Source organism: Sciurus vulgaris (genome assembly GCF_902686455.1).
Source record: "Sciurus vulgaris genome assembly, chromosome: 1".
NCBI lineage: Eukaryota > Metazoa > Chordata > Mammalia > Rodentia > Sciuridae > Sciurus > Sciurus vulgaris.
This window is the reverse complement of record NC_136461.1, coordinates 122835157-122850994: the sequence shown is the minus strand read 5'-3', so window position 1 is coordinate 122850994 and position 15838 is coordinate 122835157. Positions and strand designations below refer to the sequence as shown.

General features: G+C 43.4%; 1 pseudogene across 1 annotated transcript; it reads left to right on the top strand.

Moving 5' to 3' along the window:
• Positions 1-9858: 9858 nt before the first annotated feature.
• On the top strand, positions 9859-12195 carry LOC306660828 (Holliday junction recognition protein-like; annotated as a pseudogene). The gene has a single exon. The product of its transcript is annotated as a Holliday junction recognition protein-like (transcript).
• The last annotated feature ends 3643 nt before the right edge of the window (positions 12196-15838 follow it).

Sequence of the window (15838 nt, the reverse complement as noted above, 5' to 3'; positions counted from 1 at the left end):
TTTTGATGGCCTGCCCTGTATCTGTAGGATGTTCAGCAGCATCCCTGGCCTCTACTCATTGGTTGACACTGGTTCCATTTGTTAAGGAAAAAGAAAATGTTTCAAGATATTGGCAAATGTTTCCTGGGGGGCAAAATTGCTCCTGGTTGAGAATCATTGCATTCAAGGTTTTTGGAAAATGAAAAAAATATGAGTTGCCTGGGAATGCAGTTTGGTGATAGAGCACTTGCCTAGCATGTGTAAGATCTTGTGTTTGATCTCCAGTGTCAGTAAAAAGAGAGAGAGAGAGAGAGAGAGAGAGAGAGAGAGAGAGAGAGAGAGAACAAATGTGCTTGGTATATCACAGGTATCTAATGAATGCTACCTATTTTTTTTTCTTTATGTCATCATCCTCATCATCATCCCCCAAACATCCTCAACATCCCCAGAACATGAGATAATTGTGGCATCTGTCTTGGGACCCTCTCTTGGGGCCTCTCTCCCAAATACTCTTTCAGGAAGCAAATTGTAATACTCAAGGAAATGACATTGTAAAACCTTCTCACACTCTGTGGTCTTCAGAAACCTTCAGCAGCCCCACCCTCTCTACCACATGCTTTTTCTACCAGCACTGTCTTATCCCCTAACCTGCTTCAGCTCTTGTTGGGGTAAACAACAGTCAGTGCATAGGAAGTCCTGTTGTTCCTGGTGGTAAGATAAGAAGGACCTCCAAGAATGTAGTAATGTGGGGAAGGAGAAGGGAAACTGGTCACTTCCCTTGTCTCCAGTCTTTAGATGGGGATCAAAGGAGAGTGACCTTTGCTGTAAAGTAAAGGAATGTACTCATAAAACATCTGAAGAAATCTTTCTGTGCAGTAAGCACACAACCTATCCGGTACATATTGCCCCTTCTCGTAGGTGAGGTGTCGTCCTCCATATTGTCACACCTGCTACCACTGAGGAATGCACGAGTAAAAAACATCCAAACCCTCTCCTCTGAGTCCTCTAAATTCTTTCTTTTGGGATCGGTACATATGCTGGAGCTTTTGCAGCCCTGGGGTTGAACAACCCTTAGCTGATTTTTAGGTGAAAAAATATTTTTACCAGTGATTAGAGGTCAATGGGATGATACCAATACTTTACAAATATCATTAGAGGGCTGGGGATGTTCTCATTGGCTGAACACTTGTCTAGCACATGTGAGGCTCTGGGTTCCATCTTTTTCACACACACACACACACACATACACACACACAAATTAGAAATAAAAGCTATACATAGCTAACACCCTAATATGGTTAACACCCTAAGAAACAAATACAATAATTAATATAAAGCATAAGCACACTTATTTTGGAGGCATTAAACTTATCTCTAATTTTTATAACAATCCCAGAAGGTAAATATTATCATTCTCATTTTCTCATGAAGAAACTTAGCTTCAGAGAAGTTCAAATGATTATCCATGGCTAGATGGTTTAGTAAGTGGTAGACCTGGAAACCAGGTCTGCCTGATGTTAAAGACATCATGTTTTCTACAATGGCACTACTACCTACATGCCGTGTATGAGTCACAACCATTGAGTGGCCCCCAGGCTTGAGAATGTCTGGGTGGGCCAGCTGCCCCAGTGTGAGCAACTTCATTTGTTTACATCATTACACATGTGATTTTCTCTGAGTGCCATGAGGTGAAAATGGTCAGAAAGCTCTGCATGTTGTACATATTACTTTTCTGAATTGTCTCAGGTCCCAGTTGTCACTATCACCATTTCACTGAGATTAAAGAACTAGATATGTTTTGGACAACTTATTAAAGTAGATCATCACAGAGCCAGGTATTCTGAAACTGAAATAGGAGTTGAAACTGAAATAGGGGTCTCTTTTTCATCACAGAACAAAATGTAAGGAGATGTTTCTAAAAGAAAATGCTTACAAATATAAAGTGTGCTATTTAAAACTGGAATATGTCAATCAGAAAAGAGAATTCTTCAAAAAGGACAGTTTGATTTAAAATGTGTGTTTCTGGCAATGGAATAAGTTTGAGTGACCCAAAATTCGTGAAAGATGAGATAGATCCAGATCAAAATCCTCATCCCTTCTCAGGTGTGTGTTCTAAGTGATACTACTTAGTCTTTCTAAGCAATGTTGCTTCATCTATAAAATGGGCATTACATTAGTCCTTACTTTATAATGTTGTGGAGAAGTTTAAATAAGAAAATGAGTGAGTAATTTTACTCAGAACCTGGCATATAAACTTTGCCTTTATCATTATTATCATTAAAGACTAGAAAAGTCTAGTTCACTTCTTCCACTGGGGACTGGTCTTAATAGACTCACTTTGGGAAAAGCAGATAAAAGCTATATACTCAAATGTTTCCAAGTCTAGGCACTCTTAGATTCCAGCCACTTGATTCAGAAGGCTCTCTTTTCTCTATATTCTGGTTAGGTTTTCTTTCTCTTCCTCTTAATATCCTGACCAATCTTTCAGTGGATCCCTGTGATTGCTTTATCAGTCCTTTCTAGAGCTTCCTGGTTACAGCTACTTCCCCATGAACTGAGAGACCCCAGGCATGACAATCAGCTGCTGACTCCAGAGGAGGAAGCCTGGAAGGGAAGGCAGCTACCAAAAGGGAAGAAAAGAGAGATGACTGAGCTAAGGAGGCTCTGGTTTGAGGGATCTCAGCTAAATCCAAGCAGCAGCAGCATCAGTCTAGACTGGAAACTTTTTCAGGGAACTCAGATCTTTCTGTTAAAGCACTGTCGTTGCATTTTAGAAATGCAAATACTTGAGGCTATGTGGATCATTAACTCCAGAACGTAAATTTTTTTGCAGTCATTTCAAAGAAGTAGCTTGGTGAAGAGGTTTGATAAGAGTCAGAGAGATAAACTAAAATGGGCCCATCGGGAGTGACTTCCAAAAACATGACAAATTATGTGGAGTTTGCTTCTTCAGTCTGATAGAACATTTAATGTATGCTTATAAGAGAACAGACATGTTATTCATAAAAATGTTGCCCACCTGAGGGATTTACACAATGTGCCCACGAGTGATTAATGGCTAGGCTGTTTAACTAAAGAGGAATATTCTGACCTCTAAGTGGTCACCATGAGACTTGATGATCCCACCCCACCTCCCAAAATCATATATATAATTAGAGAGTTCAAACCTGAGCACATCATTGTTTCCTCATCTCTGAGAGATGAGGATTGCCCACACTCCCTCTGAGTATGTAGTCCTTAAATAAGTCTTTACCTGTGTCTTCTTTCTGTGACGAATGTCAAAAACCTAAAGGTCCCCCTCTCTTAAGACCTCCTTGGACCCCCTCCAGTGACAAGAGGGCTAGAGAGCAATAATACAGGGAAAAGAGCTCTTCCTGAGGAAACCAAGACCCTTGACATAGAGAGGGGTTTAGACAACAAAGGGTCTAAGGACATGTATCTCTAAGTTAGAAGGGGAGATATGACACTCAGTATGACCCAGCTATGCCACTCTAAGACCTTGAGCACTGTATGACCTTGAGCACGGCATTGCTTCTCTGGACCTCAGTAAAGTAAGAGAAATGAACTGGAAGCTTTTTACCAGATGTGTCTTTTGCAAATAATTTCTCCCCATCTGTGGTTTGACTTCTCATTGTCTTGACAGTGTCTTTTTTTACTTCTTTTTTTTTTTTTTGTTTTAGAGTTGAAGTGCATTTTGTTTGTTTGTTTTGGTACAGAGGATTGAACACAGGGTGCTTTCCCACTGAGTCACAACCCCAGTCCTTTTTATTTTTTTAGTTTGAGACAGAATCATGCTAAATTGCTTAGGGTCTAAATTTCTGAAGCTGGCTTTGAACTTCATCCGAAGCTGCTGGAATTACAGGTGTGCATTACCCTGCCCAGCTTGCTTAAACCAGGTATGGTGGTGTATACCTATAATCACAGAGATTTGGGAGACTGAGACAGAAGATTACAAGTTCAAGGCTAGAGCTTCAACAACTTTGCAAGACCCACAGCAACTTAATGAGAACCTGTCTCAAATAAATAAATAAATAAATAGGTCTGGGATGTAGCTCAGTGGTAAAGTGCCCCTGGGCTAGATCCCCAGTACCAAAATAAAATAAAGCCCAGCTTATCAACTATTTCTTTCCCAGATTGTATCCCCGGTGTTTTATGTAATTGTCATACCCATTCTCCTATGTTACCTTCTAAGAGTTTTATAAAATGTATTTTACACCTAGCCTATGACCCACTTTAACCCCAGAGTAGATATGAGATAGATATACAGTATGTTGCAACAGCCCCAGCATAGTATATACCTATCTCAAAGAAAGGACTTATTGGAGAGGATTTGAACACTTTATTCCTCACATGCTCCTTGTTGAACATGGGAACAATATGGAAGATCACAGCACACCTACAAGCAGGGTGACTATATATAGCTTAGGTTGTGTGCCATCTGTTCAGATGGATTTCTTCAGATTTTTTTTTTTTTTTTTTTTTAAACTGGAGATTGAACCCAGGGGTATTCTACCACTGAGCTACATCCCCAGCATGCCCCCTTTAAAAATTTGAGACAGAATCTCCGTACATTGCTCAAACTGGTCTTGAACTTGTAATCCTCCTGACTCAGCCTCTGGAGTTGCTCAGATTATAGGCATGCTCCAAAGTGCATCTCTTCAAGTGTTTTATGACTATATTCCTTTACAACCATGATTGATCTCCACATAAAGACTATAAACAAGAGGCTGGGGTTGTAGCTCAGTGGTAGAGCACTTGCCTAGCCCATTTGAGGCACTAGGTTCAATCCTCAGCACCACATTAAAAAAAAATAAATAAAATAAAGTTATTAAAAAAACTGTGAACAAGGAAAACGGCTAGTTTCCCTTCTCCTTACCCACATTGTTGCTTTCTTTGAAGTTCTTCTTATCTTACCACCAGAAACAACAAACACTATGTGGTGTTCCAGCACTATTTGTTAGAAAGGCTTTTTTCCATTACATTGCATTTGCTTCTTTGTCAGAGATGAGTTGACAATAGTTGTGTGGGTCTGTTTCTGGGCTTTCTATTCTGTTCCAGTGATCTTTTTGCCTATTCTTTTGCCAATAACTGTCTAGTATTTAAGAATTCTTCCTGGGCTGGCAAGATAATTCAGTGGTAAAGTGCTTGCCTAAAATGTAAAGGTCCTGTATTTGATCCCCAGAACTAAAAAAAAAAAAAAAAAAAAAAAAAAAGGATTCTTCTTTGTTCTAACCACCATATTCTTAGGTGTCTATTGGCAGTAATGCCAAAATAACCTGGCCCAGTGGTATATACCTGTAATTCCAAAGACTCAGGAGGCTGAAGCAGGAGGATCATGAGTTCAAAGCCAGCGTCAACAACTTAGCGAGATCCTAAGCAACTTAGAGAGACACTGTCTCAAAATAAAAAATAAAAAGGGCTGGGGATGTGGAGCAGTGGTTAAGCACTGCAGTGTTCAATCTTCAGTACCAAAAAAGAAAAGAAAAAAAAAAAAAAAGGCCAAAATACCCAAATCTTTCTTTTGGTAAACTCAATAGGTTGTTAGATTGAAGAAAAAATTTTTTTTTCCTAAAGAATTGAGATGAGCAAAAGAAGAGTGGTAGAGCCCAGTGTCTAAAGCATGCCACACAGCAATACTCCACTTCCAAAGGAGTTGGGAACCCGGACTTTGTTTTCTAGTCTTCCCTTAAAGATCAAAACTTCAGGTCATCTTCTTTTCTTATCTCTTTCTTGGAAGAGGAAGTCACTCTTCCTTCTGAATGTCAAAGGTTTTTTTCCTCTGAAAGAATGTTGCATTGGATCTTGTCACAGAAAATGCCCCTTTTACTCACTGCCCAGAGAGAACTCAGAATCCTCTTACTTCTCCAAGCATTTTTTTTTTTTTTTTTGTACCAAGATTGAACCCAGAGGCACTCTACCACTGAGCTACATCCCCAGCCTTTTGATTTATTTGTTTATTTATTTTTTGAGACAGGGTCTTGCTAAGTTGCCTAGGGCTTCACTAAATTGCCGAGGCTGACCTCGAACTTCCAGTCCTCCTGCTTCAATCTCCCAAGTCACTGGGATTACTGGTGTATGCACTCATGCCCAGCTCTAAGCCCTGGAGCCCCAGGAGCAGTCTTTTAGGATCTATAGTTGGAGTTTGCAGGGGCAAAATAGTCTGAGGTCATTCATCATCTGTTTCACCAAGACTTGTCAGGATTGCCCTCTTACTGTCCCTCAGGGACTCTTGCTACTCTCTGTGAACATTCAATCTTCAACACTCATCAATATTGGTGTTTGTTCAGCTTTCTGTCCTCAATATCCCTCTTGAGCTAGCAGTCATTTTCTAAATGTGGAGAGACTCCCCCAGGTAGTACACAGAAACTGAAAGAAGAATTCAAAGTTTATAGTAAACTTATAATACAATTTTATATTTGCAAATTTAACAAACCAGATTTGAAATTTAATACAAAAATTAAAGAAAATGAAAATTTCTGTTTATGTTTAAAAGCATTAAGAATGTACTTTAGCCTGGCACTATGGTGCATGCCTGTAATCCCAGTGGCTCAGGAGGCTGAGGCAGGAGGATCACGAGTTCAAAACCAGTCTCAGCAAAAGCAAGGCTATAAGCAACTCAGTGAGACAGGGTCTTAACTGAGACCTAAATAACACAAAATAGAGGGCCTGGGGTTGTGGCTCAGTGGTGGAGTGCTTGCCTAGCATGTGTGAGACACTGGGTTCAATTCTCAGCACCAGACATAAATAAATAAAATGAAGGTCCATCAACAACCAAAAAATATTTTTTTAAAAAATACAAAATAGGGCTGGGGATATGGCTGAGTGGTTGAGTGCCTCTGAGTTCAATCCCCAGTATACGCCCCCCCCCCCAAAAAAGAATGTAATTTAAAGTCTTGAGAAAAAAGATTTTGTACATTTTTTCTGCTTTTAAGGACTTTGTCAACTTTGAGCATGTCAGGAACTGGGCATGGTGGTGTACACTTGTAATCCCAGCAATTAGGGAAACTAAGGCAGGAAGATCACAAGTTTGAGGCCAGCGTAGGCAACTTAGTGAGACCCTTTCTAAAAATAAAAATAAAAATAAAAAGAGCTTAGGGATGTAGCTCAATGGTAGAGTGCCCCTGGGTTCAAACTCCAGTACCAAAGTCAATAAATCAATACATCATCAGTAGGCAAGCTACAGACTAGGAGAATATATTTGTAATAGATATATTTGAGAAAGGATCCAAATGTAGAATGTATGAAGAACTCCTGAAAGTCAGTACAAGTACAGACAACCCAATTAGAAAGTAGGCAATCCCAGAGACTCTGGAGACTGAGGTAGGAAGATCACAAGTTCAAGGCCAGCCTCAGCAACATAGTGAGACCCTGTCTCAAAAAATGAAAAGGGCTGGGGATGTAGCTCAGTGGTAAAGCATTTCTGTGTGCAATCCCCAGTACAAAAAAAAAAAAAAAAAAAAAAAAAAAAGATTGGCCAAATAAGCACACACAAAGATACTCAATAAGTTAGTACTGGGCTGGGAATGTGACTGGGTAGTAGACTGGTTTCTTAGCATGTGAGGCCCTGAGTTCAATCCCCAGTACCACCAAAAAAAAAAAAAAAAAAAATATATATATATATATATATATATAAATTTATCTATATATATAAATATACATATTTATATATATAAAAATATATGTTTATATATATATTTTAAAGTCAGTACATATCAGGGAAATTCACATTAGAAACAAAACCATTATGTACCCACCTAACTGACTACAGTTTAAAACTGCCAGACAGAGTAGCTAGCTCACTCTCCTACTTCTTCAGTGGCTTCTCATTGCCTTCAAGATGATGTTCAACTCTTAAGGCTGACATTCTTATCTTCCAGGATGACACAGACCCATGACAGTGTATCTATTACTGCTTTCCCCACCCCAATATTATACCAAACTTTTTTCTGTTGCCATGTTTCCATCTATGCTGTTGTCTATAAACAAAGCTATCTTATCAACTTAACACTTATTCTTCAAGATCAAACTCCCTCTTCAGAGCCTTCCATAAGTCATGCATAGCTAAATAGTCATTTGCAAGAGGAAAGAAGTGTCACTGACTTTCTGAGGTCTCCCTGTCACCACAAAGATCCCTCCCATTCATGAGCATACAGACCATGATAATGCTATGTTTGGGATACCTTACCATGGGGATGATGTTGGAGATAGACTTGTTTTTTCTGGGCTTAGAAATGGAGACTGTTGCAATCTACCGCCCTCTGCTGAAACAAAGTGGGAACTTTGTTTCAAGGAAACTAAAGACTTGCTTAACCTAAGAAGGCAGCTAATGATCCAGGGGAGTGAGAATCAGATCCTGAAGCAAGGAGAACCTGGGGGTGCCCCAACTTTAAGTCATTTGGCCTGCTCTGATGGACTGATCTTTTGTTTTGTGTGTGTGTGTGTGTGTGTGTGTGTGTGTGTGTGTGTGTGTGTGTGATGGGGATTGAACCATTGAGTTATATCCCCACCCCTTTTTATTTTTAATTTTGAGACAGGGTCTTACTAAGTTTCCCTGACTGGTCTTGAATTTTCAATCCTCCTTCCTCCTCCTGTTGAGTAGCTGTGATTACAAGGGTGTGCCATAGGCCTGTTTCTCTCATTCTAGCCAGACCTCTTCTTCTAGATATCTGGCTAGTTCTGAACATGCCACTGGTGTTTCACACAGGCACCTCAGACTCAGAATATCCAAATCTGAATTCACCATCTCTCCACAACTCCATCCTAGTTCAAACTTCTTTCCATCATAGTCCCCACTTCAGGGAATGACACCATGTAAGCCAGAAATCTGAATGTCGAGTTGGTTTCCTCCTTCTCTTTCATAAGCCACATTCAATTTTGTCAATTCTCCTTGCTGACTATATCATCCCCACCACTATATGTACTCTCAGGTCACCTTCACCTGCCATCAGGACTGCTGCAAGAGTCTAATTCATCTTTCTGTTCCAGTCTCCCTCCTTCAACCCATTTGCAGGCTGCAACAGAGTATCTTAAAGCACAAGTTAGATTTTTGTCATTTTCTGCTTAAAATAATCTAGTGGCTCCCTGTGCCCTCAAGATAAAGTCCAAACTCCTGACAGCCTAGTGCAGTGATCCACTGTTCCACCCCAGCTTCATCTTGCTGCACTAATCTTTTTATACTCAGGATGCAGCACACTCACTGCTGGGGGAATCTTTTTGTTCTCAGTGTAGACATCATCTCCTCTAGATGCTCGTTTCGCTTCCTAAAGTTGAAACATTCAACAATGTTTTTTTTTTTAACTTTACTTTTACTTTTTTTTTTTAACTTTTCTTTTTTTTATTTTTACACTTTTATTTAAAGTGCTTCTGCCTTGAATATGTTCATCGGAAAGGAAGGGCGCGTGGGGGGAACGTCAATAATATGAAAAAATGGGATGAGCACTTCACAGTTCTTCTTTGTGACTCCTTTTTTGTGGATTCTAACAAAGTCAAAATGTAGAGGTTAAGAGGCAGGAATTTTGAGACATCAATAAGCCCTTTCCAGGAGGCAAGGTTTTAGGCAGACAACTCCTTTCAGAATACAAGCAAATCCTAGAGATTCAGGTGGTTGAGGAAGAAGAATCTTAAGTTCAAGGCCAGCCTCAGCAACTTAGCAAGACCCTGTCTCAAAATAGATGATAAAAAGGGCTGGAGATGTAACTCAGTGGTAAAGTTCCCCTGGGTTCAATTTTTTACAGTACAAACACACACACACACACACACCCCTAAGCTAGCCAGACACTGTGCTAAGTGCTTTGTATTTAATAGAAACAAAAAAGAGGGAAGCTGAGGGCCTGGTCCCAGCAGGGTGCATGCAGGTGGTGGTGCCTAGCTGCATGTGCTATGGGGCGTCCAGGCTTGGAGGAGGATGCACTGCTGCGGAAGCTCAGGAACAACCGCCGCTGCTTCCAGAGGCGCATGCAGCAGCTGATAGAGAAGGATTGAAAATTTGGGGAGGAAAACTAATAAAGAAAGGAAGTGAAGGACTGATTCAGGACCCCACTGGGAAGCTGGAGGACCAGATAGAAGGCCCTAGGCATGCTGCAGCCCAAGGTGAAAGAGCCTCCCCTGTCCTGCACACTAGTTCTGGGAGCTGATTCAGGAAGCAGCAATGCCGGTGCAGCTTCAGATGCAGGCAGTCCTGTGGCCCTGGCCTTGGTGCCTTCAGTGCCCGGGAGCCCTGTGGAAAATGAGTTGAGAAGGAAATATCTGACCCAGGTGGATGCACTGCTTCAAGATGCAGGGTGTTTTGAGGGTGCAGAGAAGAAAGGCACAATGGACACACCCATGACTCTGGTGCCTTCCTCAGCCTTGCCTGACCCTGATGCTATGGATGTGTCACTGCAGAGAACCCTGGCGACCCGCGGAGTCAACTGTCTTCCCCAGAGCGTGGGATCCACTGTGTCTTTGCCCAGCAGACCTGGCCACAGCACCTAGAAATGATAGTCTGTCACTGCTGGGGACCAGCAGCAGCAACTGCATGAGCAGCCAGACCTTCGAGGCCGATGACATTTGTGATGTCACCATCAGGGACTTGTATGCAGGTATGCTGCACTCCATGAGCCGGCTGCTGAGCACGAAGCCCTCGAACATAATCTCCACCACGACCTTCATCGTGCAAAGCTGGAGCTCCAGGAGGAGGCACTTGCACAGAAGCAGGGCTCAGGTGAGTGAGGCACAATGTGCAGGGGGCCGGCATTTCCAGAGGGAGAGGCCTACACACTGTTCAGAGCCTCAGCAAGAGACAGGACCTTGAAAGACTATAAGAACTTAGTGCATGTCACTCAACATAAGCGAGGTTTAAAACTGGACAAAGCTTTTCTTGCAGGAAACAAAACCGAAATCCTCAAACTAGATTCAGGTTGGAAGGAACTTCAGATGGCACCCCGTCAGCATTCTTCATTGACTTCTTTGGATCTCAACACAGCGCATCGTCCTGACCAGGAAAATAGACTTAGGATGTTAAAAGGGTTGATTTCTCCAGTGAAAGTAGTTTTCAAACTAAGAATGCTATCCATCCAAGCACAGAATTGATACAGGAAAACTGAAGCCAAATTCAACAAGCTTCATCAAGAATGCTGCCCAAGTCCTAGGAAACGATCTTGCCCTGATGGCCTCCTGGGCTCCTGGGCTGTGGATGTGTACAGAGGTGGTTCTGGGAGCCCAGGGAGTTCAGGAGCTCAGAAACTCACAGGCGGCGTCTACCTTTCAGCAAAGCAAAAGTGAAGAGGTTGAGTGAGGCTTTTGAAAACCTGGGCCAAAGATGTGTGGACATAGGTAGAGGCCCACCCTAGAGCCAGCCCTCTTCATCTCTTTTGAAGGACAGCCCCTTGCAGAGCCGTGGCCACTCTTGGCAGATATCCAGCCTCTTTCAGGGACACAATTCTGGAACATTCAGAAAGTCACTGTCACCCAGCCAGATTTCAGTGCCAAAGATAGAACCTCTGGGCTGTGGGAGGAATCGCTATAACGAAATTAAAGAAAAATTTGACCAGCTTCATCAACAGTATTGCCAGATGTCACCTCAGCAGGCAATGTCACCTGCACACCTTGGAATGCCTCCGGATGAAGCTAGTGCAGAAGTTCCACTCCAAACCCAAGAGCTCTTCAGGACATCAAAGCGTGACTCTCTCTTCCAGAAGTGGTCACCATCACCCCAGTGGCACATGTGCAGTCCCCAGGGCTCACCTGCAGCTGAGGCTTATCCCTCTGCACACTCTCCTCAGGCTGCTGGGAGGGACCCTCAGATCCCTGCCAAAAGATGCAGACTGTGTGGACACCAGGCCAGTTTCCAGGATCCCTCAGAGGTGGAGGAAGTTGGCCCCAGACCAGGGGAGCAGGGCAGCCCTGTATAGGCTGGCTGGTGAGGAGGAGCATTTCTGCCTGTGGAGTGCAGTTCCTGGCAGTGGAAGCTTTTCCCCCTGTGATGCTGAGGAGGGAAGCCAGGACTGAGTTGGGTTCTGGGTTTGTTTGTGGTTTGGACAGGCCAGGTGAGGCCATGTCTACAGCCTCCTGTTCCTGCTTCTCCCCTGCTGGGTCAGACCCCTCAGGGGTCAGTTGGATGGCCCTGTCTGCCATAATTACCTCCTTTTCTGTTCTTCCCACCTCTGCCTGTCCAGCCTAGGATCCTTTCCCAGCAGTGCGCTCCTGCCACTCTTGCATCTGGCTGGTTCCAGAAACCACTGGCTGCCCCCAGGTGCTGTTTTCTCCCCATTCTTCCTGTCCTCCCAGGACCACCCAGCCAGGCGCTGCCATGACAGGGCCCCTCTCGCTCCTTGCTCCTTCCCAGAGGTGTGCTCAATGCCATCTTCTCCTGCTCTTCGGCTGTTGCTTTTGTGTCTGTCTGAAGCAGACCTCTACCTCTCCAGGCCTGCCCTGCTGCAGGAGGAAGTGGTCTGGACAGGCAGATCCACTGGGCAGGCCAGTGGGAGATCCTTCTGGCTCAGCCTCTTGACTCTGGCTCAGTCTTTGGACGGGAAGCTCCAGCTGTTTTGTTTTTCTAACTTGTTTCTAATGTAAAGTCCTATGTGTGACCAGCCAGAGCAGAGCAGCAAACTTGCCTTGTCATTCATTGTCTTCCCAGTGAGGACTGACAGAAAGGTGAGAAAACATCCCTCTTGGGGCAGAGCCTCAGGTGACACCAGGAAGGCTGGGTGAGGCACAGGAACAGGCCCCAGGGCAGGCCAGACCTGGAGAGCAGCCCACTGTGGTGCCTGTGTACCAGCCATCTAGATTAATAGTTGGTGATATATTACTATCTGTGTTAATGAAGTTTTTTTCAATAAAACTTGGAAGGTAAGGTTAAAAAAAAATAAAGAAATAAAAAAGAGGAATGCAGCTGGTAAAGATACTCATGAGAAATGGTCACACACACTAGTCATCAAGGAAATACAAACTTAAATAAGAACATATTTCTCATCTATTAAGTTACCAATGGGGGGTTTTCAAGATGGTGGACTAGAGGGTGGCTGCATTTCATGTTGCTCCAGGACTCAGGATGAGGAGATTTTGAAAGACTTGGGACCAACTCAAAGCAGCTGGGTGAGTCTCTCCCATTGGGGAGGCGTCCCGGATGGGGCGGTCATCCCGGAACGCAGGGAACTTTGTGAAGTAGAGCTGCCCAGCAAGACACCCCTCCCCCTGCTGGAGCAGTGAACTCGGACAACTGGGAGCATCGTACAGGAGGCCACTCAGCACGGTGCTTGGACTCGGAGCAACCACTGGGGCTCTGGGCGGCGGCCCAGAGGAGGGGCTGCGAGGAGAGCTGTTTGGACTCAGAGCGACACTGGGGGGCTGCCTGGAGGAGGAGGAGGAGCGTGGCGGGTTGCTTGGTCTCGCAGCGACTGCATCAGAGCTCCGGGCAGCTGCTCAGAGGAGGAGGCGAGTGGTGAGTTGTTTGGAATCAAAGCGACCGCTCCTGAACACCGGGGAGCTGCCTGGAGGAGGAGGAACGGGGCAGGTCACTTGGACTAGGAGTGACTGCCCAGGGCTATGGGCAGTTGGCGGGAGGAGGAGGCGCGCAGTGAGTTGCTTGGACTCCTAGTGATCGCACCGGAACACCGGGTGGCTATCTGGAGGAAGAGGCATGCAGCAGGTCGCTGGGACTCAGAGTGATTGTATGGGGCTCCAGGTGGCTGCTCAGAGGAGGGGCCGCATAGCCAGGCGGTTAGGTGCAGAGCAGGGTCCCAGGACCTAGGAGGCTTCTTGGTGGAAGACCCACACAGAGACACTCTTAGGGGCAGAGCGAAGGTTCCAGGACTGCGGGCAGATTTTCTGAGGAGAGTCAGCCAAAGGAGACTTGTCTGCAAAGGGTGAGGCTCCCAGGCCCAGGAGGTAGGTCCGAGCCCCTGGGAACATTGCAGAGGAAGGCAGCCCAGACCAGGCAGTAGTTGTGGATTGAGGGGAACCTCTAGGAGGGGAACTGACCAGCGAGACCTCCCCACTGGGTGAGTCTTCCCTGCCGGGTGAGGTTTTCCCACAAGGACGGTAAAACCAGAGACACAAGCCCAAACAGGCCTTGCCTCAGCCCGCAGCCTAGTTCCCCTTTGGATGACCATTGGTCAACAAGTGGAGGCACCTCTTTTCCACTAGCAGGGAATATACCCCACCTGAAGGCCACCTCCCCTTCCTTGTGGAGCACCGCACTATCAACTTCCTCCAAGGCTTCAGCCCACTGAAGGCTAAGAGGGGATATACTAGAAATCTTCAGGGACATTATAAGTCAATAGAGGAAATCTGCAATATCTCAGCGATCCACTGATACCTGAACAATATGAGAAAATAAGGGAAGAAAATGCCCCAAACAAATCTAGATGTTACATCAATAAAACCCAATGACAGCATGGCAGAAGAAATGACAGAAAAAGAGTTCAGAATGTACATAATTAAAATGATCAGGGAAGCAAATGATGAGATGAAAGAACAAATGCAGGCATTGAATGATTGCACCAATCGACAGTTAAAAGAGCAAATACAGGAAGCAAAAGATCATTTCAATAAAGAGTTAGAGATATTGAAAAAAAAAACAAACAGAAATTCTTGAAATGAAGGAAACAATAAACCAAATTAAGAACTCCATAGAAAGCATATCCAATAGGATAGAACACCTGGAAGACAGAACCTCAGACATTGAACACAAAATATTTAACCTTGAAAACAAAGTTGACCAAACAGAGAAGACAGTAAGAAATCATGAACAGAATCTACAAGAACTATGGGATATCATGAAAAGGCCAAATTTAAGAATTATTGGGATTGAGGAAGGCTTAGAGAAACAAACCAAAGGAATGAACAATCTATTCAATGAAATAATAGCAGAAAATTTCCCAAATCTGAAGAATGAAATGGAAAATCAAGTTCAAGAGGCTTATAGGACTCCAAACACACAAAATTACAACAGACCCACACCAAGGCACATTATAATGAAAATACCTAACATACAAAATAAAGACAGAATTTTAAAGGCTGTGAGAGAAAAGAACCAAATTACATTCAGGGGGAAACCAATACGGATATCAGCAGATTTTTCAATCCAGACCCTAAAAGCTAGAAGGGCCTGGAACAACATTTTTCAAGCCCTGAAAGAAAATGGATGCCAACCAAGAATCTTATACCCAGCAAAACTTACCTTCAAATTTGATGATGAAATAAAATCCTTCCATGATAAACAAAAGCTAAAAGAATTTACAAAAAGAAAGTCAGCATTACAGAACATTCTCAGTAAAATATTCCATGAGGAAGAGATGAAAAACAAAGAAGCAAATCAGCAAAGGGAGGAATTATCGTAAAGGAATTGTCAAATAAAGGAGGAACCAAGTTGTATCAAATAAATAAATAAATAAATAAAATTTAAAAAATGAACCAAATGACTGGGAATATAAATCATATCTCAATAATAACCCTGAATGTTAATGGCCTGAATTCATCAATCAAAAGACATAGACTGGCAGATTGGATTAAAAAGAAAGATCCAACAATATGTTGCCTGCAAGAGATTCACCTCATAGAAAAAGATACCCATAGACTAAAGGTGAAAGGATGGGGAAAAACATACCATGCACATGGACTCAGCAAAAAAGCTGGAGTATCCATCCTCATTTCAGATAATGGGAACTTCAAGCCAAAGTTAGTCAGAAGGGATAAAGAAGGACATTTCATACTGCTTAAGGGAAGCATAAATCAGCAAGATATAACAATCATAAACATCTATGCCCCAAACAGTGACTCATCCATGTATGTCAAACAAATCCTTCTCAATTTCAGAAACCAAATAGACCATAACACAATAATACTAGGTGATTTTAACACGCCTCTCTCACCACTG